The following is a 14671-nucleotide window of genomic DNA, read 5'->3' on the forward strand; positions in this document are numbered from 1 at the left end:
AGTCGCAGCGAAGTCTCTTAAAAAAAGTATCTATAAAAAAAGGTCCTCCAAACACGGCTGATTGAAAATAATCGAATATCGTTCGATTACAATTTGTCTAACGTCTGATGTATATTTGGAGGATATTTCTATAAAAAACGAAAAAAAAAAATAAAAAAATAAAAAAATAAAAAAAGAAAAAAACGAACGTTCTTAACGCTAACATACCAACCAACTATCGTTTATCTATTTACGATCTATTTGTATAAAAAAATATATATATATATAAGAAAAAGTATAATATAATAAAAAGAAAAATAAAAGAAAAAGAAAAAATATAATATATAAAGAAAAGAAAAAGACAGACACGATGCAAGAAATAAATCGCTTATTAACGCGGATGGATCCGAAAAGAAAATTGTCAAAATGAATCGAAATTGTCTGTGGTCAGTTTCTTCTCATTTCCACTTACCTCCCTCCATCCTCCATTCACCCACCCATCCACCCATCTCCCTCTCTCTTCTCTCTAGACTTTAACGATCGAGTCTCGTTCGTTTCGGAACTTTAACGCACGAACGGAATTTTTCTATTATTTCAGGAAGTAAAGTACAACGGGACGTTTAACCACGCGATACTCCTGGCAATATTTTTCCCAGTAGAAAATATACTAAATTCCAAACGACATTTTTTTTCCTCTACTACGTGGAAATTAGAAGAAAGAAAAGAAAAATAGACAAAAAAGAAAAACCAATTTTATCCGTTGCAAAACGATGCACTAAATGGATGCAACTATTCGTACACGTAAACGTAGTTATCTATACTCTATCAACGTTTCGAGTTTTCTTTAGTAATAAATTCAAAATTGAAAATAAACTTGATTGATAAAAAAAAAAAAAAAGAAAAAAAAAGAAAACGAAGACAATCGTTTCTAAATAGTATTATTTTAATGTACAATAATTTCGTAGGAAATATATAAGATACAAATCTGATATGTATGTACGAGCGTAACATATGCATGCTCAAAAATACGATCTGTTTGAGCGCACCCATGTTCAAACGTTTTTAAATCCCCCTACCCACCCTCAGATCCATTCGAATTCGAATTTTCGAAGTGGGACATCGTACAAATAATGCCGCGAATAAGCGACAAACGTGCCCGGAGCTGGCAACCTTTTTCGAGACGCACAAGATCTCCCGACGGAAACGTGCTCCGAATTCGTAAACGCTCTCGAACGATATTTTGCTTCCGAAGGGTATTATTCGGCCACGAAGTCGAACTCGAAAGACATCGAAAATCTTGGAAATTCGACAAATTCCCAATGATTCTTAGACTGCGATAAGGAATTGTCTAATAAAATGGGATAAACGCGTAGGATATTACAGACGTTATAGTAGCATAAAAAAATAGAAAAAAAAAAAAAAAAGAAAAAAAGATAGAAATAAAAGGATCCATTCGTTTTGTCCGTTCGTAGTATTGAAAGGGATTATTGTGATAGCTTTATCGATTATTATGTAATCTAAAGACAATTATAAAAGAAGACGGAGACGACGTAGTCTTTTTTGATAAAACGTTTTTCACGAAATTCCCTCTTCTATCTGTCCTTCATCGAAACGAAGATTTTTAAAAGCTTCGAAATTGACAAAAAAAAAAAAAAAAAAAAAAGAAAAGAAAAGAAACGAGCGAAAAAGGAAGAAACAAAAAAACGATTACTAAAGACGAACAAATTCCAAAATAATAATTATCAACCGTGCTAACGTAAAACGATACTTATCAAACAACCTTATCTAATATCTCTTTTCCTAGATAGATCTAAATATTCTCAAATCTTTTACGTACAAATTTATCCGTACATCTTTATATCGCAAAGTTTGTAAAAAAAAAAAAAAAAAAAAATATTTGAAAAAAGAAAAAAGAAAACAATCGATCTTCGATCAACCACCCCTGTTATGTTAAAACATGTTGAAAAGCTTCAAGTCGAGCAGGCGAGCAGGCGAAAACTATACTACGTACGAACGTACGTACGTACGTAAATACGTACTTTCTTCCTCTTTCGATAAACGCGTATCCGCCTTTTATTTATAGTGCTAAAACCCGCTCGTTGCTATGCGCGTAGAACCACCTCGGTCGAAGTTAAAACGATGCACGCCCTCCTCCTCCTTCTCTACCACCACCACCACCACCACCACCACGACCACCACCACCACCACCTCCACCTTCACTACTATCACCACCACCATTACCACCTCCACTACATATGTACACTACTACCACCCTCTCTTCTTCCTTATGGTTGTCGGGCCCGTCGTTCTGCCACGTCGAATGTAATAGAAATTTATTTACATACGAACGAAGCAAATTTCTCTCTCTCTCTCTCTCTCTCTCTCTTTCTTTCTTTCTCTCCTTCTCGTATAAACGATCGACCAACATAAATATAACGCGGGAAGAGTATAAAAAAAAAAAAAAAGAAAAAAAAAAAGTACGAAAGAGAAAAGGGTCGAAAGTACCGGAGTTAGCAAGTATTCAGACGAAGGAGGAAACGCATACGTATAAATATACACATATACACATATACACACGTACACACCCCTTCTCCTTTTTTTCCATCGATATAATAAAAATATAATCCGTGGGTAAGTGTAAGTAGGTTCGATGCTCCCCCTTCTTTTTTGTACTTTCCATTTCTTTTTTTTTCTTTTTTCTTTTTTTCTTTTCTCTTTTCTTTCTTTATGGATACAATTACCAATAAGAAAGAGAGAGGGAGAGAGGGATAAAGAAACCTCTCTTTTTCTACGAATGTCATCTTATTACGCGTAAATGCAACTAAAAGAAGAGGATGTAATATATTAGTATGATACTCGAGAGAGAAAAAGGGGAGAAAGAAAATTTTCACAGATGGAAATGTCACTTCTACAAAACAATCAGGATTCATCTCTCTCTCTCTCTCTCTCTCTCTCTCTCTCTCTCTCTGTGTGTGTGTGTTTCTCTGTGTATCTGTGGTATTGAAAAGACTTAGGGCTTTTTTTAGAGGGTAAAGAAGATCCGACCGAAATGAAGGGTCCGGATGTTAAGAAAGCGCGACACGTGTAGTAAGAAGCCCGTCGTCGTTTGTTTGTTCCTGACCTCGACTAACGCGTAAGATGCGAAAGGAAGGAGGTCGAATGGGATGGTATGGGATGGGATGGGATGGGATGGGATGGGATGGGATGGGATGGGATGGGATGGGATGAGATGGGATGGGGTGAAACGAAGTGAGGTAGGAGAAAGTTGAACGAAAGGTTCCTTTTTCTGAACGTCGTCCAAGACCTTTCTCCTCCTCCTCTTCCTCCTCCTCCTCCTCCTCCTCCTCCTCCTGTTGTTGTTGTTGTTGTTGTTGTGTTGTCCTCTTTTTTGTATTGGTACTGTTTTAAATCTTTTCGAGATAAAAGATTTTTTTCTCTTGTATATCAAAAAAACGGCAATCTTTTTTCTTTTTTTTTTTTCTCGTTCGTTATATATTCGTAGAAATCGAAAAATTTTATTTATATGTATATATATATGTTTGTACATACGTATGTATTGAATATTTCTGTAGATATATGTATATGTAAAAAAGATGAAAAGGAAAAAAAAAAAAAAGAAAATAGAAAGAAAAAAAGAATATATGGCTGGTACCGAAAGATGGATCCTTTTATTTATTTGTATGTATACGTATATATGCATGTATGTATGTATGCATGTATGTATGTATGTATAGATGTATGTACATACGTATAGGCATACGCGTTGTCTATCATTAAATATACGTAAAAAAGAAGAAAGGGAAAAAGATGAAAAAAGAAAAAAAAAGAGAGAAAAGATGGTCGGTATCTTGATCGATTTTTATTTATTTATTTAAATCATTTATTTATACGTAGAGTCTCAAGAAAATGTATACGCTAGAATTTTTATAAAATCTAGTGATTTTTTCTTCTGTTTTTTTTAGGTGAAAAAAAAAAAAGATTGGGACGGATCCTCATCGTATATTCTCACCGGTTTTGGATTTAACCATTTTTAAAAGTCTTAAATGGTAACAGTATAGTCAATATATCATATAAAAAATTTTTTAATTCTCTTAATGAGTGTTATTTTCTTCCTTTTATATATATATATATATATATATATATATATATATATATATAAATTCGGAGTCAATAGTTCTCGAAAAAAAAAAAAAAAAGATATGCATTTCGAATTTCTGGTTGAAAACAACTTTTATTCTTTATTAAATATTCAAAATGTGTATCGCCGAGCACGGACGCAATAATAAAATCTTTGCTCGGTGTACATAAAAAATTCTGCAGTAACGTCCGAGTGTATATTGAACGAGAATGTGTATATCTTTCGGTAACAAAATTATTAGTCCGCTCTTTTTATTAAAAATAAAAATGACCGGAGAACGCTTTTCGTACTTTGATTTATTCGAGAGCTAGACTTATATCCATTAATTTGATTTTTGCAATTTTTTTTTCCCTTCTCTCTTTTTTCATTCTTTTTTCTCTCTACCTTTTTTCCATGAGAATATTTACAAATCCGAAATGTATTCCGCCCAACCGGCTTCGTTAGGATAACTTCAGCAGAGCGTAGTCGAAGAATACCGTCAGATTACATCGGATCTACTGAAAAATATTCGATGTAACACCGAGGAAAGATTTTATTACTCGTGTCCGAGGAACCGGGCGATACACATTTTGAATGTTTAATAAAGTAAGAGTTGCTTTCAATTTCTGAAATACGGAATGCATTTTTTTCTCGCTCTGATTGATTTCAAATGTATATAGATAAAGGAAAAGAAAAGAAAAAAAAAAAAAAAAAAAAAGAAAGAAAGAAAAGAAATAGAATAGCACAATCATAAAGAAAATTAAAAGATCGTTCGAATGATAACGTCACAATTTATCCCCTTGTTACCATTGACGAAGATTAAGCCGAAAAAAAGTGGGTGAATTTTGTGACGAGGATCATTGTCCTTCCCTTAACAGAAACAAAATTGACGGGATCTCTGGATTTTTCGAAAATATCACTTAAATATCGCGATAATCCTGATCGACACTTTTGCGTTAGGGACATGCTTTGTACGTACACACACAAAACACACACACATTTGTATAAGTGTATCTCTAAATATATACATGTACCATATGTAAATATATACACATCTGTATATACGTATGTATGTATGTAAAAGGGAAGAAAGAAAAATGGTTGATACGTCGATCATTATCTTCGTCATAGGGAAATGCTCTTTTCTTATTTGAAAAGAGCCACACACATACATATAAACGAACAAACGAATACGTTCCAGCCGTCATCCCCTAATAATCGCGCTAATCGTCGGCGCGTGAAACGGAACTCCGAAAGGAGAGAAACATGGATGTCGAAGTGAAAGGAGGGCGGTCTGATGCGCGTCGAATTTCATGCTCGTCGTTTATCCCTCAGGAAAATCAACGTTGCTCGTACGCACAAAGACGAATAAGGGAGAAGAAGAAGAAGAGGGGAGGAAGCAGAAAAGGAAGAGGAAAACGAGTTGGAGGAAGAGGAAGAGGAAGAGGAGGAGGAGGAGAAAGAGGAGGAGTTCCAAAAGCTCGTCGTTTCGATCGACGTTCTGAACGTTCGTTTCGTTTCGTTTCGTTTCGTTTCAGTTTCAGTTTCACGGTTAACTGGAGTAGAGTAGTGTATCGCTTTTCGACGATACGAAAAGAAAATCAAAAGTAGTAACAGCTGTCGATCGACGGGGGTGACATACTTTTCGATCGTTTTTCAACGACGTCAACGGGGACTTCAAGGGGTGCCGGTCGGTTCGCTCTGTCTGTCTTTCAACCCCCTTCTCTTCAACCCCTTCTCTACGTATTTTCTACCCCCTTTGAAGTCCGCCAATCCAAACGCGAAAAGAACGATCGACCGATAACGATCTACCAAAAACGTTTCTCGGAATTGACGCCATTCGCAGCCCATTGTCGTTACTGGGAAAATAAAATAAAATAAAATAAAATAAAATAAAATAAAATAAAATAAAATAAAATAATAATAAAAAATAAAAAAGAGATATAAAAAAAGAGAGAAATGAAAACCATCTTTTTTCACGAACGATCATCTACTCCAAGTAGAAATTCTTCTGTAGTAATTGTCTTTTATTTTTGTTAAACGTTTCTACTTTGTACTTATTATTTGCACGATAAAGAGAGAGAGAGAGAGAGAGAGAGAGAGAGAAAGAGATGAGAAGGAATCGCTCATGAATAATTAATCTTCTTTTATAAATAATGAAGTTAATTTAAAAAAGAAAGAAAGAAAAAAAAAAGAATGAAAGATGAATAAAAAATAATTATTTTCACCCGTGTAAATATACTTTATAACGTGGAGTAAGTAAAGGCTATCATTATCGAGAAATAATCTCGCATACTCGTACGAATTTATTTATTTCTCTTTTATTTCTTTTTCATTTTCGTAAAAATCGAACGAACCGTTTGTTCGTGCCGGTGTGATATAAGCCTATCGATAATAATCTCCCTCTCGCGTATTATATGTAATTAAATAATTCAATAATTATTATCAAATAAAACACATAATTATATTAAGAGAAATCTAATAATAAAACGAGAAAAAGAGAGAGAGAGAGAGAGAGAGAGAGAGAGAGAGAGGAGAAATTTTCTCGTTTATCTACAATTAAAAGGAGATAATAATATAAACAAAAATAATATCACTCGTTATTTGATCCATTAATTGAATATATATTCTACTCTTCCTCTTTCTCATGCTCTTTCTCTTCTCTTCTCTTTCAACTATACCCGTTAGCTATTTTCGCAAAAGAGATGGAAACATTCGGTTTTCGTTTGGTCTGTTAGCTCGATCGAATTTCCATTTTCGATCGACAATATACCAGACTAATCGAGTCTTCGTCGTTACGTAATAATAGTAGTAGTAGTAGTAATAGTAGTAGTAGTAGTAGAAGTAGTAGTAATAGTAGCAACAATAGTAACAGTAGTAGTGAATTTATCTATTCTCCTCTTCCTTACATATACACACACACACACACATTCTCTCTCTCTCTCTCTCTCTCTCTCTCTCTCTCTCTCTCTTTCTTTCTTTCTCTATCTTTACTCTTTCTTTCTTTTCTTCCTTCCTTCCTTCCGTTCCATTCGTTCTCTTGTACACTCTAACTCGTGTTCTCTCTTTCTCTGTCATTCTCTTTAGGATCAGAAAGGAGAAGAGAGAACGAGAGAGAATAGCCGAGATTGTACGTACGTACATACACGTACATAAATACGTATACACATAAACCTAGAATATATTTCCGCGAGTAGAAACGTGTTTGATAATGCTATTGTCGTTGTCCGTCGTTACGACCGTGACTTGGATGGATAACTGTCGTTCCATACCGTTCGTCGTACTCGGTGAATCGTATCGTTTCTGATCTTTCAGAACCGATTCAGTTTGTCTGTTTGGCTCGTTAAAAAAAAAAAGGAAGAAAGAGGGGGAAAAAGAGAGAGAGAGAAAGAGAAAAAAGAAAGAATGGTCTTTCTTCTTTACTACAGGAACGACGAAAGTTAACTCGATTGTCGTTGAGGAAGGACATCGACAAAAAAGAGAAAGAAAAAATGGGAAGAAAAAAACAGGAGCAACAACAATTTATATGAAAAGAAAAGAAAAGAAAAATAAAAAGAAATTTCTCCACGTATCGTCGGGAAAACTCATCGAGTTCGTTCCTTCGTATCTTAACTTCTATCTTTTCCGTTTCTTTTCTTCGCCGTTCTTGGCTCCTTTCGGTGGTTTTTATGGTTGACAGAAAAAGAGAAAAAAAAGAAAGAGAGAGAACGAGAGACAGAGAGAGAGAGAGAGAGAACTGCATAGTATTTCTCTCAAGGTACGTTGAAAACGAGGCAAATCTCTGGAGGCTAGAATGTAGGGAAAAGAAGGAAAGAAAGAAAAAAAGAAATAGAAAAAAAAAAAGAAAAAAGAAAAGAAATAAGGAAAAAGAGAGAGAGAGAGAGAGAGAGAGAGAAGGGAAAAGATACACGGCAAAGCGCCATTAGCAAAATTGCCGGAGCAAAAGTCGGACTTGTGGAGGAAGAAGAAAGAAAGAAAAAGATAGACAGAAAGAAAAAGAGAGAGAGAGAGAGAGAGAGAGAGAGAGAGAGAGAGAGAAAAGTCTAGAGAAACTGACGATGTTGAGATCGAGGAGACGCTGACGCGCTGCCCTTATCCGTTCGCGGGAAAAGACACGAATCCTTATCCTTACTTTCTACGATAGAGAAACGTAGAGAGACTTCAAACGTTACCGCCTTCTTCTCTTCGAGCGAAACACAGAATCACACGAACACGACGCGATGCAACGCAATGCGATACAATGCAGCACAACTACCCAACAACAACAACAACCAACACAATTAACCAAAAAGTATTTCAACGTATTTCAACTACTACGTCAAGATCCTTTTTACTACTACTACTACTTCTTTTTTTCTCTCCTCCTTTTATTTTATTTTAATTTTGTTCTTCTTCTACTTCTTCTTTTAACTTGACGACGAAGAGAATAAGAGAACCAGACGCGGATGTCGAGAGGACAATGAAGACCATCGCGTTTAAGGAGAATCGAGCTAACGACGAATGAGAAAAAAAAAACAGAGAGAAAGAAACAGAACGAGAAAGAGAGAGAGAAAAGATAGTGTTCGTCTCGTCCTCGTCCTCGTCCTCGTCCTCGTCTTCGTCCTCGTCTTCGTCCTCGTCTTCGTCCTCGTCTTCGTCCTCGGTTAAGGTTATGACTCCGAGTGGTCTTTGATCGTCGTTAACTCGAAAAGATCCAACGAGATCTTTCTTTCATTGTCTCAGTAGCAAGTGCTGATATAAAAGTTCAATAAAAGTGCGCAAGATATATAGTACTTCTTATCAGACCGATCACATTTTTTGTTTCTCTTTCTTTTCTTGAAACTCCTTCGGTAAAAAATATATCATCCCATCGAATGTTTCTGAATCTTGTTAATAAGTTTTCTAGATTTTTCGTTTTTCTTTTTCTTTTTCCTTTTTCTTTTCTTTTTTTTTTTTTTCTATCTAATTTTTCTTTTTTTTTCTAATTAGAACTGTTATACCATCTGACAGGTTCATCGCTATTCGTTTGGTTACTAAGAGATATCCCGAGTAAATCAAAAATATAATTAATTAGTTAATTAATTATAAGATACACATAATTATTTATAATGTTTGAAATAATTAAAACACTTTTTATTGAATTATCCGTTGGCGATCTTAAAAAATTTACGATTGTATCGGAAACGAGAATATCGTTTGCATTAATACTACAATTATTCTAAAAACAATTACAACTTACATATTTATATATAATATATGTAATGAGAAAGGTGAGAGAATAAATAAATGAAGTAAAAAATGAAAGAAAAAAGAAAAATGAAAAAAGAAAAAAAGATACTTCCTATGAAACTTTTTATAATTCTATAAACTTTGCCAATGAAGAATCTGATTTTCCTGGATCACAAAAAACTCGTATATTAACTAAAACTACATTGTTTATAAATGAAAATCTTGATCTTGAAAAATGATATGTACTTTGGCATCATGTGATTTACGAAAAGATCTTTAATTTTGGATTGGTAAATAGAGGAGGCTGGTAAATAAGAGGAATATAGAAGGAAAAGAATTTAGCCGTCAGGATTAATGAAAATTGCTAATATTGGTAAAAGTGTTATACAAATAACATACGATCGCGAATCAATCAGATCTTTTCTTTTTCTTTTTCTTTTTTTTTTTTTTTTTTGATATCGTTCGAAGTACTTGGATACCCAAAATATAAGATTCGGATAAAACTCGAATAATACTTTATATATCAATTATCACGTTTCTAAATAGTTATCCGAATTCAACGATGATATGGAGTCTAACATATATTCGAATTAATAAAGATTTTAAAAGTGGATTGAAAGTAAGAAAAAGTTGTTTACGATACAATACGATGGAACATATATATATATATATAGATCGATCGTTACACAAAGAAAAAGAGAAAGAGAAATGGGAGTAAAGATAAAAACGGAAAAGAAAATTCGATATTAATTTAAACGAAAATTCTAAATAGAGTCTTTTAGAGTTTAGCTTAAAGTTTCCTTTGTCGACGTATCGCGGGGACTCGAAACTCGATTTCCTATTGACATCGAGACTTTCGAGACTCGATAGTCTCTTCTTTCTCGTTCTTTTTCTTTCTTTTTTTTCTTTATTCATCCGTTTATCTTTTGGTTCGTGTCCCTCATGTAACGAGAAGAGATAGAAGGCCGTAGGAAAGGCATGAGGAAATGGTGCAAGGGAAATAAGAAGAAGAAGAAACAGGAAAAGAGAACGAAGAAAACGAAGAAAACGAAGAAAACGAAGAAAACGAGGAAAACGAAGAAGAAGAAGAAGAAGAAGAAGAAGCGCAAACTTTCGTGGCGAGTATCGGACGAGAGTATCGCGGAGAGTGTGCCAAGGGAAACGAAGAGAGAGAGCTCGATCTCGGAGAAGGAAATTTGTTTCTGCCAACAACGAAAGATACTCGTCCCTCAGGAGGTACCTTTCAAGAGCCAGGAATAAAGGACAGAAGGAAAGAGAGAGAAAGAGAGAGAGAGAGAGAGAGAAAGAAGATAGAATGAAAATAAAATAAAACGAGATGAAAACGACGTCGCTTACCTACGTTCTTAAAATATAAATATAGTTTCAACGTACGAGAGAAAGTATAGGTTACTTTATTCTTCGATTTACCCAACCCCATATCCACCACTCTCATTCTACATATACAGTTTTCCTTCTTATTTCATATATATATATATATATATATATATATATATATATATATAATATTATATATATGTATGTATGTATGTATGTATATCCTATTATGTAAACGCGTGACGCAAATAAAAATAAGAAACATGTATATACGTATGCGTGTATGTGTCTGTGTGTCTATGTGTTCCAAAAGTTCGTGATTTATAAAGGATGGAAAAGGAAGTCCTGCGATTTCAAGGAAAACCATTCGAAATGCATAAAGCAGGGGAGGTGTGCCATATGTCGAGGGTATTATAACGATGTTTCTCTCTCTCTCTCTGACACACACACACACACACATATATATATATAATATTTTCTTTATTTTCCTATGCTCGTATCCTCATATCTCCTTAGTTCTTTTCTTCAAACGGAACTTTAAAAAGTTCTATTCGTCGATCGAGCGTAAGTAAGTACCTACTACACAGAACGGCGATCGGTTTCGAGTTCGACGACGCGACACCATATCACATAGATACATACTCCCCACACACACACACATACACATACGATGACGTACACACAGATAGACGCGCATACGCACACATTCGAGAACACACACGCTACGTGTTGCTCGATCAACGACGGAATCTATCTTTAGTTCCTCCTCGGCCCTCCGCGAGTTTCTATAGCTTGCGACCGCACGCACGTTGCTCGGCTCGTCGGATCGATGTTCTCGCGTTAAAAGAGAAAGAGAGATAGATAGATAGATAGATAGATAGATAGACAGAGAGAGAAAGAGAGACGAAGAGAGAGAGAGAGAGAGAGAGGACTCGCCCGGATAATATCGACGCAATCGCCGTTTTAACCCTTCCGAGCCGCGAATCGTTAACTCAAATTTATCTCCGATTATCTTCTCCTTCTACTCCTCTTCTTTCTCCTATTTCAAAACCCGTGGAAACACGTTTTAAAAATGATCTCTTATATCAGGCTTTTATAAAGCGAGAGAGAGAGAGAGAGAGAGAGAGAGAGAGAGAGAGAGAGAAAGAGACAGAGGAAAAGAAAAAAGAAAACAAGAAAAATCAAAAGAAAATAAAAAGGGATAAGGATCTAAAGCGAGAGATGAATAATAAACAGGTAAACGACGACTGTCTTCGTTTATCCTTCTGCTGTGTATAATTCGATCATCAATCCCAAACTTCCAATCCTCCTGACTGAATAACATTCTATCATATTTTTTTTTTTTTTTTTTTTTTTTTTTCATGGATTCTTTTTCATTCATCTCGAGATGAACGAAAAAGAAGAAAAATACTTGCTCGCACATTACTCCCTCGAGCGTTACTTTCCTGTTGCTACGGGGTGGTCCCGTTTCTTTATTACGCGTTCCTCCGTTCCTAGTTTCAAGAGCGTGTGTTGTGTTTAACCAGTCGTTTTAATAGTGAGATATGTGTGATGTATGCACGTATTTTGCGCTCTGGGTTGCGTGTCAGAGATATATATGCGTGCGTGTATCCATCCCTGTGTGTATGCATATTTAAGAAATGTTTGTGTTTTATTTAAAAATACATCTTCAGAGAATCCGGATAATATACATATATATATATATATATATATATATATATATATATTATATTTTATACACGTACACACACACACACACACACACACATATATTACGAGCGAGTTAGAAAGAAGGAAAAGTCATCTTCCAGTCTACTTCGCTGACTATAAGTGAAAGCTGCCGTTTCCAAGGAGCGAATCATACTAACACAAAAGAAAACGATATGCACTTGGAACACGCATAATGCGTATGGCTACGACACACAGACATCCTTTAACTTGTTAACAAACTTACCTCTCTCTCTCTCTCTCTCTCTCTCTCTCTTTCTCTCTCTCTCTCTTTCTCTCTCTCTCTCTTTCTTTATTCGTATCCTACGATCTCTCTTTCTCACGTCTAATATATATATACATGTAAAGCAACGCGTTGCTACGCTAATTTCGAAGCATTACTAACTTTAGTTGTGAACGGCTAATTAACCAAGGCACGATAATCCTCTCTCCCTCCCACTTTTTTATTTTACGAGGAATGCTTCACCGTTTTCTTTTTCGCATTTATGCACTTCCTTCGAGATATCTCGACAAAAGTTTTTTCTCTTTTTTTTTTTCTTTTTTCTTTTTTTCTTTTTTTAACGTTGGAGGAATTATCATATCCAGACGTTCTATAGTTCATAAATTGCATTATGAAACTATTTCGGACGAAATTTTCGAACGATATTCTTAATGTATTTCTTAATATCAATAATTGATAATACTTAATATTCTCAATGGATCAGTATTATGGAATATAAAAAAATATTTTTCGAAAGATCGATTCTTCTCTCTTTAACTCATCTCTCTTTTTTTTTTTTTTTTTTTCTTTTTTCTTTAACTTTCTCAACGCGTGTAAAATTTATTAAGCGCTTGGAGAGAAAAAAGAAGAAAAGAATATCGTTAACGAGATATTCGTAATAAAAGTCATTTGCGATCGTTCCCTTTTTCTTTCGTTTCTATCTATCCATTTTCTTTTCACGCGAAGCGAATAAATTGTTACGACGAGGTGAAAATGGCCGAACGGAGGAAGCGACGTTCGTAATTTTTTAGACCGATTCCAATTATTCGAGAAAACGAAGAAAGGACCAACACGTACGAACGACGTAACGAGAAAATCATATTTGTCTTCAACCGGCTACCTGCTGCTCTCTACATACTTCTCTTTGTTCCTACTGCTAAATAAAAAAAAGAAGAAAAAAAAAAAAAGAGGAAAAGATAAAACAGAAAAGAAGAAGAAAAAATAAAGAGAACAAAAGCTGTAGACGAAGAGAATGAGTAGAGAATGGTTAGTATGGGGGAGGATAGTAGAATGGGGGTGGGGAAACGTAGAGATAGTTATACTACATCCGACGACGATGGTACGCGTCAACTCGTCCAAAAATCTTCCTTCAACAACGTTGCTCTTCTCATTAACGAGGGAAACCACCGTGACCGACAACGACAACGACAACGACAACGACAACGACAACGACAACGACAACGTCAACGTCAACGTCGACGTCGACACAACGAAGTTCCTTCGTTCATTCGTTCATTCGTTCAGCTTCGTAGGAACGTTTGAGTTCCCTTTTCTCTTCTAAAACTACCCGAAATCTAATTTTTCTTCCTCCCTTCCTTTTCCCTCTGGCGAGAATTTCGAGAAGTAGATATGTAGCAACTATCTTAATGCCTTGAAATAAGTTTCCTCTTTCTATCTCTCTCTCTCTCTATATATATATATATTCTCTCTCTCTCTCTCTCTCTCTCTCTCTGATTTTATATTCTTCGATTACTTTCATTAATCTTCACTCACAGCGAGTATAGAAGCGTTTGACTTTCCTAAGCCACGTTCTATTCTAGCTTCCGTTTCACAAGCGAAGGTGACTGCACCTGCTCGTTGGCTTCCTTCCAACATTCGATGACTCCTCTCCCTTTCCACCCTCTCTACTCTCCTCTCTCTCTCTCTCTCTCTCTCTCTCTCTCTTACTTTTTTTTTTCGTTTACAGACTTCAACGGATTTATCGCTCGCTATGGAACAACGATTTTCTTTGTTCGTCTCTCTCCTTTCCTTTTATTTTGTCTTTCTCCTTTTCTTTTTGTTCGTTCTTTCTCTCTCTCTCTCTCTCTCTCTCTCTCTCTCTCTCTCTCTCTCTCTGTCTCTCTCTCTTTTTTTCTTTCTTTCAACAAAGAACGCGTAAAGGTAAACGTGCTATTTCTATGTCCCTGTTAGAAGTTACGATCTCCGAGCATAACTTTTCAATGTTTCAATCAAGAAAGTAAAGGTGAGGGAAAGCAACGAGAGAAAAAGAGAGAGAAAGAAGAGAGAAGTCGAATTAGGTAGGATTCGCGCGTGCTCATTAACGG

The 14671-nt window shown here is 35.4% G+C and overlaps 1 protein-coding gene across 12 annotated transcripts in view; it reads right to left on the reverse strand.

The window, feature by feature from the left end:
- LOC122636535 (growth factor receptor-bound protein 14-like) overlaps positions 1–14671 on the reverse strand; it is a 426705-nt gene that overhangs the window by 150597 nt on the left and 261437 nt on the right. The window lies entirely within an intron of this gene.

The sequence above is a fragment of the Vespula pensylvanica genome, chromosome 22 (genome assembly GCF_014466175.1).
Source record: "Vespula pensylvanica isolate Volc-1 chromosome 22, ASM1446617v1, whole genome shotgun sequence".
NCBI classification, from domain to species: Eukaryota; Metazoa; Arthropoda; class Insecta; order Hymenoptera; family Vespidae; genus Vespula; species Vespula pensylvanica.